The sequence below is a fragment of the Dermacentor albipictus genome, chromosome 4 (assembly GCF_038994185.2).
Source record: "Dermacentor albipictus isolate Rhodes 1998 colony chromosome 4, USDA_Dalb.pri_finalv2, whole genome shotgun sequence".
In the NCBI taxonomy this organism is placed as follows: Eukaryota; Metazoa; Arthropoda; class Arachnida; order Ixodida; family Ixodidae; genus Dermacentor; species Dermacentor albipictus.
The window spans coordinates 52,777,898-52,793,150 of record NC_091824.1 but is presented as its reverse complement, the minus strand read 5'-3'; the positions used below and the strand labels follow the sequence as shown (position 1 = coordinate 52,793,150).

Below are 15,253 nucleotides of genomic sequence, written 5' to 3'. Positions count from 1 at the left end.
TATTGCATTGTATAAGGCACGGACAAATTTCCTCATGGGTGGTAGGTAGGCTTTTGAAGCAGCATTAAAATTTGCTTGTTTTCAGTACATTTCACAAGCTCTTGTTACATATTAGAATAGACTATTAAATAATAGTTGGTTGAAATGATATCAGTAATTCAGTAAATTTGCCACCGTGTTCATCATTTTTGTGGCGTCATGCTAGAATATTTCGTCACAAAGAAACTCGCATCTGAATTAGTCATTTCAAGCTGTATTTGCTACACAGAAAACTTCAGGACAAAGTAGCTTACCATGATTGCTTTAGAGATGATGGTGAGCCAACTGCTGACTGTGCTGAGTTCTGGAGCCCTTATATACGAAAAATCCTTCCTTGAAATCGTGGGCACGTGGTAAGAACAATTAATAAAAGGTCTCAAGAATTTCGCTCATTTCGCTGTTCCTCACGTCTCCGTAACGGACCAAAGCGAAAGCTCATCCATACGTTCTACGCGTTTTAAACTTGGTCGGATGCCGCGCCCTAACCTTGACAATAACTCCCTTGAAGGACTCCAGTGAAGGAAGGAGTAATAAAGTGAGACGTGCTTTTCTGCGCTTTGCGCAACAGGGGTCAGGGCACGTCTAAACGGGAGCGAGGATGGACAGTCATCGGGGCAATGTGCAACGCAAGATAAGAGGGGAAACGCAAAGCAATAAGGTTGGGCATCTGAGATGCTACGCCACATGGAAATGACTCCTCATCGAGCACAATGGCAAGGTGGTCAGGCAACGTCGTGAAATACACCTTCTGCTTCGGAACGGCTGCTGCATCTAAAAGGCGTGATTGCGAAATGGTGCCGTAAGTTTCGCTGAACATATTTGTACGCAGGCCTTAGCGCCTCGCTGTTGAGTGCTCTTGGGCGACACAACGTGCGTGGTAGCGAGACGTTTGCATTTGAATAAAGTTTTCGACACTTACTTTGGCTGCTCTGGCTGCTACACAAATCTTCAGAGCCTGTATGTTCATAGCGCTGGAGCAGCAAGAACGACCTGCAGAGACCTAAATGGTCCGTCACTAGCAATATTTTCTGATGTCCGCCGCATTTCCTAATGTGTAGCATAAAGAATTCATCTTGTCGTCGTAACACTTCGATTGAAAATTGTGACCCTTCACTTGTAAAACAGACACATGCCTTAAAGCGATGTCCATTTCCCGCATGAAGATGGCAGTTACTTGAATGAAGGCTAACCGTACATGAAATTAGCTAAAAACCTCTATCGCTGGTTTAACACGTCGCGCTGTTTTAAGAATCGTCGCTTGAGAATGCGCGACGCACGAAAGCCAAATCTGCTGCAATTCTCTTTCTGGTTGAAAGCGCTAAATGATCATTTTTTGTGTGACACTCTTAATAGAAAATTGTGGCGACCACCAATGCAGTCTATTGAAGCTGTTTTTTGTATAAAAGTTTATCTGAACGTGTGATTTTCAACACACGGCCGCTATGCTAAACCTCATGGACGTGAAACTCTTTTACTGTTGAACCTGTGAGTGTTCTTACAATGTGTTCTACAGTGAAATCTTTATGCTGGTAAGTATTCAAATGAATAAGTAGATTAGTAAATACAACGACGAAATTTTAAGAAATATAATGTAAAAGCCACTGAGTTATCAGCTGAAGATCGCTTCAGACTTGAAGACACGTCCAATAGAAAGAACAGCTAGTGTGCACGTCGGATGGGTTATTCTGCACATGTTAGCGACATTCAACAACCACAACTCAGTGGAAACTATGGTGGAACCCCGAATATCAACATATTTGCGGTGTCACTAATCTACACGTTACTTGGTCCTGATATGGCTGCTCGCAAGGCAGCACCTGATTTGGTGTTCTCATAATACATTTTCATGCTGCGGCTCATCTTCCGTATAGACGATATTTCTTAGCAACAATGTCTTCAGGTCCGAAACTGTGATTTATGTTCCTTCAGCTCATGTTTAAGAGGAAGCTTCAGCTCTGGCTCAAGTTGGACACCGCTTGTTGAAATATGTGTGAAATGCAGAAATACTCCTCTGAGATGACCCTACTGTGATTTTAATGAAACTTGTTCCATTTGAGATAGAAAGTTAAGTTCTAGTTTTTTAGCACGCTGAGGATGTTGAGCGATGTATTGATCTAAAGTCCAACATCCATTTTACAAAAATTGATGTAAAGTGGTATGCTTCAAAAAAAGAAAGAAGCTCAAAGTTTGCAAATCCGTCATACTCCGCCTAAAAAAATGTGTCGCAATTCTGTAAACTGCATTTGCTAGAGCATCTAAATCGGCTGAATTTGGTGTACCTATTCAGAGTTCACGTAAATTATTCCAAACTCTCTAAGGCTTTTGCAAATTTCCTATCTACAATCTACTAGTATACTATATCGATATTGTGTTATTTTCGTAATATAATAAATGCAGTTTCCAAAATGCATAAGTGTTTTCTTTTCCACTCTAGAGTTGCGCTGTTTTACACTTGAGAGATTAGTTTTTTTATTCATTTCGCAATATTCAACAATGTTTTAATAAAAAATGACGGCTTAAATAGAAAATTGCTTTCTATACAGTCACCAGATTGTAACTTTTCTTTAAATGTAAGAAATCTGAACAAATTCGGTGCAGTGGTTGCCGAAAAAGAAACACATTCTTTTCTTTCCCATGTAGTTCGATAGGAGTCCCCGAGCAAACGGTTCCTCTTACGGGGATGTGGCGCGTTTCCTGAAAGTGTATGGGCTAACCGGCTTTATTTTCACCGCTCTTGCTATCATAACTTTGTAAAGAACTGTCAGAGTCTGTAAAGGTGTCTCTGTTTACGTTGCTTGACTATTCATACACACACTCAACATCTTCTTTTATATAGACGTCGGGAAGATAGGCGTATCTCAAAAATTACTTGCAACAGGTAATTAAAAAAGCTTTTCTTTATTTAGAGAACACTCCTAAAACAATACAGCCCGATTTGTGGAAAACGAACTCCGCCGCACTAAGATGTTGCATCATCGAATGTGTACATCAACAAAATACATTTACTATAGGATAGTGGTAATACAACAATGCAGGCAATCGAAGGTTGGTGTATCAACGCGTGCAGTCACGAGAAAGGTCTCGAGAGGACAGACGCTGCGAAAGTATTTTTTTCGAAGCCTAGGCATGCAGGCTGAAATGAAATGGTGCAGTCTATGTGTGCCTTTCCTACTAACGCAATAGCTTGAAGCAATCCCATGTTGCGTAGCTGGGCTAGAACACGTCTGAACTTCCCCGCTTCCCGCATGTCTTTGGACTTCCAGTCGACTGGCTCATCTATTACATTTACAGTGTAGCATTATTCGTCCACCCGTTAACAAAACCAAATTCAATGATTGGGCTGAGCTTTTGTTGAAAATTACGATCAGAAAATTATGCGAGTATGCTCGTACGTCCAATTAGCCCGCATGGGCGTCTGCATCAGGAGGCGTTTGGCGTTTTGCGACACCACGGACCAGAGCACAAGAGGGTTGGACCCTCCCGCACCTAATCGTGTGCGGCATACTATTGTCCGGGGAAAAGGGGACGCGGGGGGGGGGGGGGGTTAAGCCGATGCCGGGAGTTTTGACGTTTATGGCCCCCCGGCGTCTTTGGCCTCCGCTTCACGTGGACGGCAACCCCGGACTTATCCACCAGAGGAAAATTGGTAGCTGCCTTTTCGTGACGCCCTCTCCAATCACAATGAAATAAGGTGGACAAGTCATGTCTGCGAGGCATGTAGGTGAATCTAATATTGTGAAAAGGTTTCTAGGGATGGACTGAGGATAATATGTGAAGGTAAGCTGTTCCGTTCTTTGATTGCTAGTGGAAATAATGAAAATCTAAAACAGTCGTAGCAATTGCCACAAAGGAAGCCCATACTGCTTCCTCGAAAGAAAAGCCTCGCAGTTGGAGAAAACCCGTTGCTCCACCCGTAGCTACGAACTATCCGTTGAACCACCCGAAACCACCCGTTGCTACGAAAGGGTGGATGTCTGATTTTCCCTTTATTATTTACTTCTCTCCACCTTGCGGGATTCCGCCGAGCTATTACGTCAAACTCTTGCCTTTGCGTTAAGTTGCTCACAAATTCGACTTCGCCCTACAATCCGCTAGCCGCCTGGTTAGCTCAGATGGTAGAGCGGCTGCCCCGGAAAGCTGGTGGTTCCGGGTTCAAGTCGCGGACAAGGACGAATTTTTCTTCAACTGTGAGTCTTTTCTTTCGAGGAACCCGTATCGGTTTCCTTTTTAGCAATTGCTACGAACGGATGGATGTCTGATTTTGCCTTCATTAATTACTTCTCGCCACCTTGCGGGTTTCCGCACAACTATTACGTCAAACTCTTGGTAGAGTGTATAAGCGCGACTGAACGGGGAGGACGTAGAAAGAAACAGATATACAGACACTTTCATGCGGAAGAACGTATGTTGGTCAAACCGGCTGATGCATCAATGAGGGATTAAAAGAGCATCGATATAAGGTCACTAGGATAATCTCGCGTCATTTGGGTATTCACTGCCGACATTGTCCCTGCAAGCCCATGTTTTAAAGTACTTCCATTCTGTATAAGACTCATAGCAGGATGACGAGGGAGGTTGTGGAGGCCTACAAGATTGCAAAATTAGAGCAAAAGTACATAAGCAAGCCTTCGGTGTCGCTATCTGAAAAGGAGATACGGTTCCTCAGATTACCTTTGTAACCATTGCCGTACATGTTTTCCCCATGCCTTGCACACGTGTACGGTTCATCGAAATGCACCACTTAATGTTCATCTTTTTTTCTGTTACGTTTGTTTCCGCTCGCACGGTATATATTTATCGATGCCTGTGAAAATAAAATCTATATATCTATAATTGAAAGTGAAGCGCTGTGTCTGTGTATCTGTTTCTACGTCCTCGTTCAGTCGCGCTTATACACTCTACCATGGATTCTAACCAACTAGCCCGCCAACGTGTTTTAGTGAAACTCTTGCCTTTGCTTCGAGTTGTTGACAAAGTCGACTTCGTGCTAGCACCTGCTAGCCGCCTGGTTAGCTCACGTTGTAGAGCGGCCGCCCCGGAAAGGCGGTGGTCCCGGGTTCGCTTCCCGGAGCAGGACGAATTTTTCTTCAACTGCGAGGCTTTTCTTTCGAGGAACCCATTTGGATTTCCTTTGTAGCAGTTGCTACGAACGGGTGGATGTCTGATTTTCCCTTTATTACAGCTTGTTATTGTAGATCCTGCTTGGCTTAATGCATATTTATGTGATCTAACGCAGCGACTGTCACTGGTTTCAAATTATTTCATCTAAAAGTAAGGCTGTCAAGAAAACATTGCTATAAATGCTAATAATGAAGAAACTTTCGGTGCTGGCGACTCCATACGCGGTTAAAACATGAAGAGCAAGTATCTCCAGCCAATAACCAATCGCAACACATCTAAGTACGAACGGGCCCACATTTCATGGTTCACAGGTTGAGAGAGCGCGCATTATTACTATACTGCGAATATTGCTCGTACGCAGCTTTCGAAATAGCCACATTTCTTACGAAAAACTGGCCTGCTGTACCTTTTTGAGAAGCCGTTGCGTTCAGCCTAACGGCCATCAGTTGACAGGCCTGCATTATTTTACATTATTTTTGAACTTTGTCATTATTTGGCACGTGCCTCACAGCTCGGACGATGCCACGTTTCTGCTATAGCTGGTGCCGGCCACTCACCGCGACGCATGACAAACAACTTGGGAGACGCCTAAGCTTCGCCTTTAAGTGTACAACGCGATAGCATTAAAGGGTCCCGGACATCTTCATATGCTTCTCAGCTCCCGTACACACTGAGATACTCGCGCCACAAGCTTCCACACATACACATACATCCACTCGTTTCACTTCAATCAACTACCACACGCCTACACTTCTTTGTAGTTACCTTATGCCTCGTTAGCATATTCACAATTGCCATGCACGCGTTAGTACGTTTCTCCAAGACATTTATCAAGGCAGAACACGACCTGCTTGTCGACGCGTCACACAAACGCACGCATTCATTTGCGTAAGCACAACGCACCACCAGAACACTTGCATTCACTTCGGTCTAATTAGCCCATTGTTAATTACCATGCTCATAATTACCAGGCACGCAAGAGTACATTTCTGCGAGACACTTTACTAAGTCAAAGACCCCAAAGCTTTCACTGCGATCACATCTGTAACACGCTTGAGCCAACGAGCCTTCGTGGCGGTTTCGCATTCCGAAGGTGCTAGGTTCCATTTCCACCTAAACCCCAGTTTTCTTTTCGACTCAATTGCATTCCCTTGGTTGCAGGAACTTCTCGGAGACATTCGGCCTCAATGCGAACATTTTGTGACCTGTTAATTAATTTTATTATTTCTTTATTTTCATCGAGAGTTTTCGCCCACGTCCAACGCACGCCCAATGCACGAACATAGATTAGGCCGGATTTTCTGCGTAATGGGGCCCTCAATGCTATTTCTATGAGAAAAAAAATATGCAACGCGAAGTGGAACGTTACGAACGGGCGGCAACTCTTTAGGGCTTCAATGTCACCATGCCACCCTGCGTCACGGCTAGATGCAGCATGGACAACAAAACACGAAGGGGGACAACGGAATACGAAGATAAGTTTCTAAGAACGCGTAAGACAACGGCCTCTCGTCTTTCCATGAAAGGTGGCAAATCAGTAGTGACACGTACTCGCAAAGTACCCAACAACGAGGTTCGGGCGCAATGTACAGAGTAGCGAGCCCGGTGGTGGCGACGGGGTGACGCAGTGCTTCGTACACTCTGGGTCGTGACGCCTGTCAGGCCGCTGGCCGTGGCCGCAGTCGCAGCCACTTCATCGGGAAAGACGTAAAGCCCAGACAACACGTACGCTTTCGGACGCACGCAAGCTGGGGTCTACGCGCCTTGCGCCTGCCGCGCCTAGCGAGGAATGCTGGTTGGCATCCACAAAGACGCGCGACAGCGCACTCTCACTGGGCTCACGCCACGCAGCGTACGCTCACGCCACTTCGTACTTTGTTATTCACAGTGTTTCAAAATGCTTCGATATCTAGAAACGTAATAGCTTTATTTTTATAGCTCTTACATCGGTACAACAAGGAAATGTTAAGCAGTGTCTTGCATGCTACAAATCTGTTACACTGATAGTTGAATGTACCGAGGTGCAGATGCGTCGCCAGGTGCACCGACGCGAGGCAGTGCAAGCGCGCCGTAACAGAGAGGAGCCGTTCACCGAGATGGTGCGGCGTTCCGACGCGCACGAGCCGTGCCGCACAATCTGCGTGTGTGGTCTGGCCTTAAGCTGGCCTACTGGTATGAGGGGAGTATGGAGCTCGCCAGCGAAACGGGTTTAGTGGTCACTATGTTGATCTATGATCGAATCACGCCATAATTGGAGGACGAAGAACAGATCGCTGTTGCGTGAGGCTTCGCTCTATCTGTCCCTTTTTAATCATACATGGAGCTGTCCAACCTATGTGCTCCATAGTGGGAGTTCATTCGATGATATTGAGCACCTGAAAGCTTAAGCGAGTACACAAGGTGATCATAAGAATCCACACTTGAGTCGTTACGACCAGTGGCGTAGTGACATGGGGGGGGGGGGGGGGGTGTGTGGCGTGGGCCCCGGGTGTCAATTGGGGGGTCCGTCATATCTATCAGAAGAGCCCCCTCTTTCATCCGGCTTGACTGGATGTAAATATTTAAAACTGTCTCGGTAACGAGCAGCCCGTGCTCATGTACCTGGGGTACCAGATGTGTAGTGCCGCAGAAGTGCAGGCTGCAGGTTTAGCGACAAGCTACGTAATATTTGCACCAATGTGCGCGCAAAGAAATTTAATTCACTGAATTGTTTCTGTGTTGTCAGTATGTATACAGTGTTTCATTTATCACTGTTATATCATTTGTATAACTTTTGTGACAGTTTCGCGATGAGGAATAAAACACTGTCCTAGTTAACCGTCTCTTTAGGATATTGTTTTGTGACTTCATGACACAAATACAGTGTGTTTTTTATGTGCACGGAATTTTATAGAAAGGTGGCTTCTCCGAGGTTATTTTCTGATATTATATCAGATTATGTGTTTTTGTGACCACTAGGAGCATATTTGGCAGGTATCTATTAAGGACATCTTAAACCACTGCTTAAATAGCAATTATAGAGTGAACGTTGCAATTCGGGAATCGAGGGCCCAAAGTCATAATATTAACTCAACAAAAACTTCTCTGAACAAAATCGTTTAGGGCTCTAGAGCCTACGGAACTTTGAAACTACGGGCCGCCAAATATGGCAGTACCAAAAGAAATATGAAACGGTGCACCAATGAGGTCGATGTCTCCATCCTCTCTGTTGCGAGTGCAGACCAACAATTGCGAGAACTTCCGCTGGCAGGGGCTTCATCGCAGCCTTCGCTCTTTTTTGCTATGCTGACGCCGGAAATCGACACCTCACCCCCCCCCCCCCCCCCCCGGAGCGGGCTCTATATTCCGTTTCCAACCGTGTGGCTGTACCTCAGCTCGGATGTTTACGTTTGCCAATAACAGCACATTAAAAAAAACGTTTTATGGATCTTAATGAAGAGAACTCGTAATCGTCATAGAAGTGGCGCCAGCGCAGCAGTAAACCATGTGGCGTTTTATAACGAAGTCGGGAGATCAGCGTCCCCAAAACGCTATTTAATTTTTGTATGGATTCATGGCTGTCCACAGCCAAAATACCGCACGCCGTAGTAGCTACGGCGATTTTTGTGAAGTTGCTCTTGGTCAGCATATGGCTGTCGTGCCTGAATTTCGCTAATGCAGTATTGCCTCTAAATACGCAAATTAAAACTTTATTAAAATACTTTTTTCACTTGTAAGCTATCTTTTCCACGGGGCTGCATATATATTGGCTGCCAAGCCTTACTGACTGAAAGCAGATGTGCAAATGCGCTTATCACAAGTTAACACCAGAGCGCTCTGTGTTTTTTTGTGGCAGAAAATAAAACATCGTGTATGGCTGCTACATTCACGGCCTATGGGAACGAAAGTGAAAGGTGGAACCTAGGGCGACATGCGCGCTTTCGAAGGTGGCTGTGCTGGGGCTGAAACATCATCCTCCCTCCCCCCGCTTTTTGGGAATTTTCTATATTCTCGCCTTCATAACTACACCCGAGTAGGCGGGGTGACAGAAGACCAATGGGCCCTGGGTGCCAGACGACCTGGCTAGGCCACTGGTTACGACGAGAAATGTTTGCTCTGAACGCGCTGAATGTGTGAATGGCGGAATTCCACTCCACACCAGCCTTATAGTGGCTCAGTGATTTTAAAGATTTACGACTGAATGCCTAGAAGGATTCACTGCCGTGTTGTGAATTCACCAGCCGCGGTTGGTGTGGTGTTACAGGTGTAAAATACCACATCAATCATATGGTGAGCATTGCCTTCCAGTTAAGCAACCCCAGGGAGGAGAAAATAAAGCGGCCGCCCCTCATCACGATGTGAGACGAAGATTTTTAGCCTACTCTCATGCATCTTTTTCTACAGAATCGAAGTGGCGGGGGTTCAAACGTTTCATCATACGTCGCAGCTGTTAGTGCGACTACAAACGCTCCAAATTGTTGTGCAGGTTTTGTTTTTTACGACTCTTTGAGAGAACTAAATAATTCGAGAGTTTCTGGGCCCTTGTCCTAAGGGGTATGCTAGGGGTAATGTGAAGAAAATTTTAATGTGTCTGGTAAATTCCATGCTAAGCACAAACTACTGAACCCTCGTATTTTGCCTCTTCGAAGACGGAAAATGAAACGCTTACAAAGTTTCGGCGTTACCTTGATAGAACCTGGAAAGATGAGCTTATATTTCCAGACAACTGGGGCCATCTTTTGGATGACGAGGGCCCAAAATTTCGAATGAATAGGATAACTGCATCGATCGTAAAAAAAAATTTGCACAGGTGTTCCAGAGCTTTAGAAGTGTACTTTATAAACCAACAAATTTATTCAGAATTCTAATAGGGTTCAACACGCCACATTATTGACATGCTAGATAAATAGGGTACAGCCTGTGAATGATGTAAGCCCTTTTCATCGGACGAGGACGAAAGGGAGCGCGGTTTCTGGCTTTCTGGCTTGTGCGAACCGGCTCACCATTGCTTGGATGTGTTGCCGTCGTGTGTTGTGCGACGATTTGGAGATGAAATAAGCGAAATAATTATGAGGTTTTACTTCCCAAAATGAAGACCTGATTATGAGGCACGCTGTAGTGGGGGACTGCGCAATAATTTGGTAAACCTAGGTTTTTTAACGTGCACCGAAATGGAAGCACACGGGTGTTTTCGCACTTTGCACTGGTCAAAATGCGGCCGCCGTGGCCGGGGTTTTCTCCTGCGACCTCGTGTTTAGTAGCTCAACACCAAAGCCACTAAGCAACCACTTGTTTTAGTGATGTTTTAGCTCGTTCTGCGTGACATTTACGTGGCGTCAGCTTATACGAGGTCGTCGAAGAACTGCTGTTTAGACTTTAGGTGAAGTGGTACGCATGCGGTGATATCTTTTGGGTGCGCAAAAAGGCGACGTGCATCATAAGCCGGGGTGCATGCATATATTTTGAAGTATTCTGGCTGTATATGTTTTGACTCGATGAAGAGAGCAGGCGTCTGTGAATGGCCAGCGTGAATTGGAACATCATCTGATTGTCTCATTGCTTGGAGCGGTAACTGAAAAAATAAAAGTGCTCTTGTACGGCCGGCCCAATACAACCCAGAAAGGCTTAAGTGCCAATCCTTATTAAATACCTGCGTCAGCGACCTTTATTAATCTCGTGAATTTCAAAAGTCTAGTAGACCTGAACTTGCTATGCCGTATCTCCGTTAGCCGGCTGTATGACGCTGCTGGCGTTGCTCAGCACTGCGACACCGTGATTGGGAAAGGAGCATGATGCATATAAACTTCGCACTTCGGCATTGCCTTTTACGCTGTGAGGCATAATATTGAAAGGGATCACATAAAAATCATCCAACGGCTATTTTCGAAGACACAATTTTTGTAGGACGGGTTAGTGAGTAGTAGCAGACGGGACGATGAAGACAAAAAATGTTTATTTCTCGCGAAAACAAACAGAACACTGGCCAACGCTACAGTAAGACTTCGTGTCGTCAGGCCGCGTGCTTGGAGCATGCGGTATGAAGGACGCACAGATCCATAACTCAACATCTAGGACTCCATCGAACGCATGCGCACCCCACAGCAGGTCACTCCAACACTCGATAAGTACGATTCACACTGTAATTCACGGCTTCAATTGCCGGTTTCTTTCTTTCTTTCTTTTTTTTTGCAGCGGTGCCCTTGGCGATCGCTGTTCTAGTTTTTCAATTAGGAGGGCGTGCAATTAACGTGCTGCCACGTGTTGTCTCCGGATAACCAAGCTTCTCTAGAGCAGCTCAGCTTGATAAGGTGAGGCCCTAACAAATATTTCGGGCCCGTTTGGCACCAGCGGAGATTTCTTTTAGCGTGTGTGGGAATTGATATGTAAGTAAAGGGCCTTCTAGCGTTGCGCTCCTGGGTAGACCTGTGAAGAACTGCATGCCTTCGCAATATAATTTCTCATTTCTTATGCGTGCCGAGATGTGATGCTGTTCTAGTTGTACCCGTATAATATACATGAAAAAATGAGCGCATCAGTAATTTGCCTGGCTTCTCGTTCTTTCGTGTCGAATTGCAATGTTGCAATAGGACGTATTAGGTGAAGGATGTGATTGCATTCTGTAGTTATGTTGGAGAACCATGGTGTTCCATTCATCCAGCCACCTTTGAAATGGTCTAGTCGTATACGGGGAACATCTTAAAGTCGGGTTTCCTTATCAGCAACTTAAGTTCTTAATGCAACTGGTCAGAAGAAAAAGCATTGATTGAGATCGGGATGTGATGGAACGTCGCAAAAATTTGCCATATTTTTTTTATCTGTCATTGAGGACACAATCTGTGGTCTCTTGCGCGCGCTTTGTTTGCTCTAGTTTCGTGCGTGTTGTGCTGTGTCCTTAAATAGTTCTCTAAATTTGTTTTTGTGCTTGGAGAGTGTCTCCAGACATTTTGCGGAAAATAATACCTGGCGAATTGAACACATAACAAACCCAAAAACAAGGTAAACAATAATTCACAGGGCCTCCTATGCTCTCCCTAAGACGACTTGAAGGCGAAAAAAGCCAAAGTGCCGATGCATTAAAGCGGGACACAGTACGTGCACACACCCCTTCATTCGCGTAGTCTATTTCACTTAGTCATCCCTCTTAATTCGCTGACTCATCCTCTTAATTCACTTACTCATCATCTTAATTCGCTGACTCATCCTCTTCATTCGATTAGTCTAATTTGCTTCGTCGTTCTTTTAATTCAGTTTAGCCAGCCTCTTAAATCGCCTGGCCAAAAATATTTTTTCTATCTCCTTAAACTCGCCTGAGTCAACCACTTAATTGGTTTAGTCATCCACTTAATTCAATTTATCATTCTTCTCAATTCGTTTTATTATCCATCTTAATCCCATTTATCATCCATCTTTATCATTCGTCTTGCTTTCTTACGGGTATGTGAGCCATTGATGATGATGATAGTGCCTCTAGCTTTCGGGTCGTCACCGCGTTTCCATTGAAGAACTTTGAAGGTCGACTGAAGGAATAAGGCTTTCACCTGAAGAGGAAGCTTTAGCTCGGGCACAACTCCGACGTGGCCTATTCAGACAAATGTGAAACGCAAAAACTTTTTTCAGAGATAAAGCCTGGACCGATCTTGAATAAATTTGTTGCATTTGAGAGAGAAAGTTAAATTCTAGTGACTGCTGGAACCGGGATATTGATTTAGGGCCTGAATTTCGTTGTTAAAGTTTTCTATTATTAAAAAGCTTGAAAAAAATAGAAGTGCGAAGTTTACAAATTAATAGCTCCGAATCAAGAACAGATCTCGCGGTTCTGTAAGCCGCATCCACTGGACCTTTGAAAGTGGACAAACTTGATATGTCATTGTGTATTTTACGTGGATTTGTTTCGTTGTGTACAAGGGTTCTGCAAATGCTGTATTTTCACATTACTACATTTCGTTTTAGATTCATGTATAATATGTCAATTTTGTCCGCATTAAAGTACTCGTAGATTCAAGTCACATATTGTGATATCACTTTTCATTGCTAAGTTACAGAGTTATAAATTTGATAGTTTCGTTTTCTGAACGTTTTCGATTTTCGCACCATTTAATAAAAAATGGTCGAGCTAAATCAAAAACTCGAAACCAAACGTCACTAGATTTTACGTTTTTCTTTGAAATGCAACAGACCTCGCCAAATTTGGTGCAGGGAGTGCTGAGAAAACATAACGCATGATTAGATTGCGCAGTTTTCTCGGACTTGCCTCTGCTTCTCAGGGTTCGGTCGAACACCTTCTTTGCTGACTAAGTGCCCCAGAACTTTGATGATTTTGCTGGCGAAACTGCATATTTCTATTCTTCTAGTTGATCCAAAATTTCTGCAGTACGAAGTACAGATGTGCGGAAGGAAAGCTAAGAAAAAAAGAGAGGAAGGAATGGTAAGAGAAAGAGCAAACACGATGATGATTTAAAAGTGCGTGTCACCGACGCGGGAGACCATTTGGCATTATTTTGCAGCATTTATTTATTTATTTATTTATTTATTTATTTTCGCCAGTGCCAGTCTCTTTCCGAGACCGTAGTAGGTGGGCGTAGCGCTTGTAAGTGCAGGTATAATAATGCATCAGCACCACAAGGCAAAACAGAAACAGTTATCACAAATGTATAAGAGCTGAACGTACGCACAATGACTTTCCTTAATAATAATTAGGAATGAATGCCGAAGCCGAAATTCTATGAACAACGCACTTGTAACTCCTTTCCTTGTTGCAACTCAGTAACGAATGGCAGTTCCTAACTTCTATTTCTGTGCAGTGATATTTCTTAGCAGCACAGCTGATCCTACTTGCCTACCACCAGCAGCTCCGTTTTTTATGGCTGATCCCTAAGCAGGTCGCAGTGGCCACCGGAAGTTCTTTTCCATCTCGGTGAATGACAATGCATTTACCTGTTTTAAGGCTAATGCGAAAACGCACGCTCCAGCCAAAAGGCCCCAAAACGCGTGCAATACCATGCAGGTGCGCAATATTTAAGTTTTCGAGTAGTGGGGGGGGGGGGGGGGATAGTTTGCTGCAGCACGGTACGTTATGAGAACAATTGGACGTGTCCTGCAACTTTCCACTTTGACATCACAGCTGCTCTTGGCTGTAGAACACGTTAGAAATAATGGTGTCAACTATAAAAATACGGCATTAGCAAAAAATAGCAAAATGACAAGAAATTGCGCAAATGCGGCTGCAAGTGAATGATGCCTGTGGAAGCAGGTCACGGACAAAAATTGTGACGTCGGCGCTTTGAGGATAGTCTAACTGAGATTGAGTTCCCGCTTTTTACCCCGGATTTGTTCTTCCAAGACGTTCTTTGTACTGCACTTCTGTTTGTGAAAATGAAGTTGTCATTTTGTCACGCTATTGGAACTTCCTGTCCGAAACTCGTCAGTCATTACATAGTGACATGCCTTGCTGCAACGGGTAGGCGCGGTGGGCATACGTAGCACAGTTTACAGTAAAAGGCTACTGTTCGTCTCGTGTTATGTGCGTAATTGTCGATAGTTATGGGATCAATAATAATAATATTTGGGGTTTTACGTGCCAAAACCACTTTCTGATTATGAGGCACGCCGTAGTGGAGGACTCCGGAAATTTTGACCACCTGGGGTTCTTTAACGTGCACCTAAATCTAAGCACACGGGTGTTTTCCGCATTTTGCCCCCATCGAAATGCGGCCGCCGTGGCCGGGATTCGATCGCGCGACCTCGTGCTCAGCAGCCCAACACCATAGCCACTGAGCAACCACGGCGGGTAGTTATGGGATCAGGTGAAGGAGAATTCGCGAGGCTAAAAAAAAAGAAAAGCGGCCGAGGATGGGAACAAAATAGGTCATGAGGAGCAAAGAATAGAAATAGAAATTTGCGGGAAACTTCAATTAAGCTGCTCGCGCTTTCCGCTCATAACGCTGGTTTCATTTTTCATGCTTGTTTACCTCTACCTTTGATAGGCACTAAAATAACGAGGCTGCTTCGTGACACTTTGCTTTTTTTTTTGGAAACAGCTCTGGGTATGGTGACACTGATCGCATTCTCCTCCCGGGGTCGGGCAGCTGTGGCCTTCATAGTATATAAAATACTA

At 44.5% G+C, this 15,253-nt stretch overlaps 1 protein-coding gene across 21 annotated transcripts in view; it reads left to right on the top strand.

The window, feature by feature from the left end:
* Nucleotides 1-15,253, top strand: part of LOC135909148 (uncharacterized) — a 758,332-nt gene that overhangs the window by 457,601 nt on the left and 285,478 nt on the right. The gene's annotated exons all lie outside the window — the stretch shown is intronic.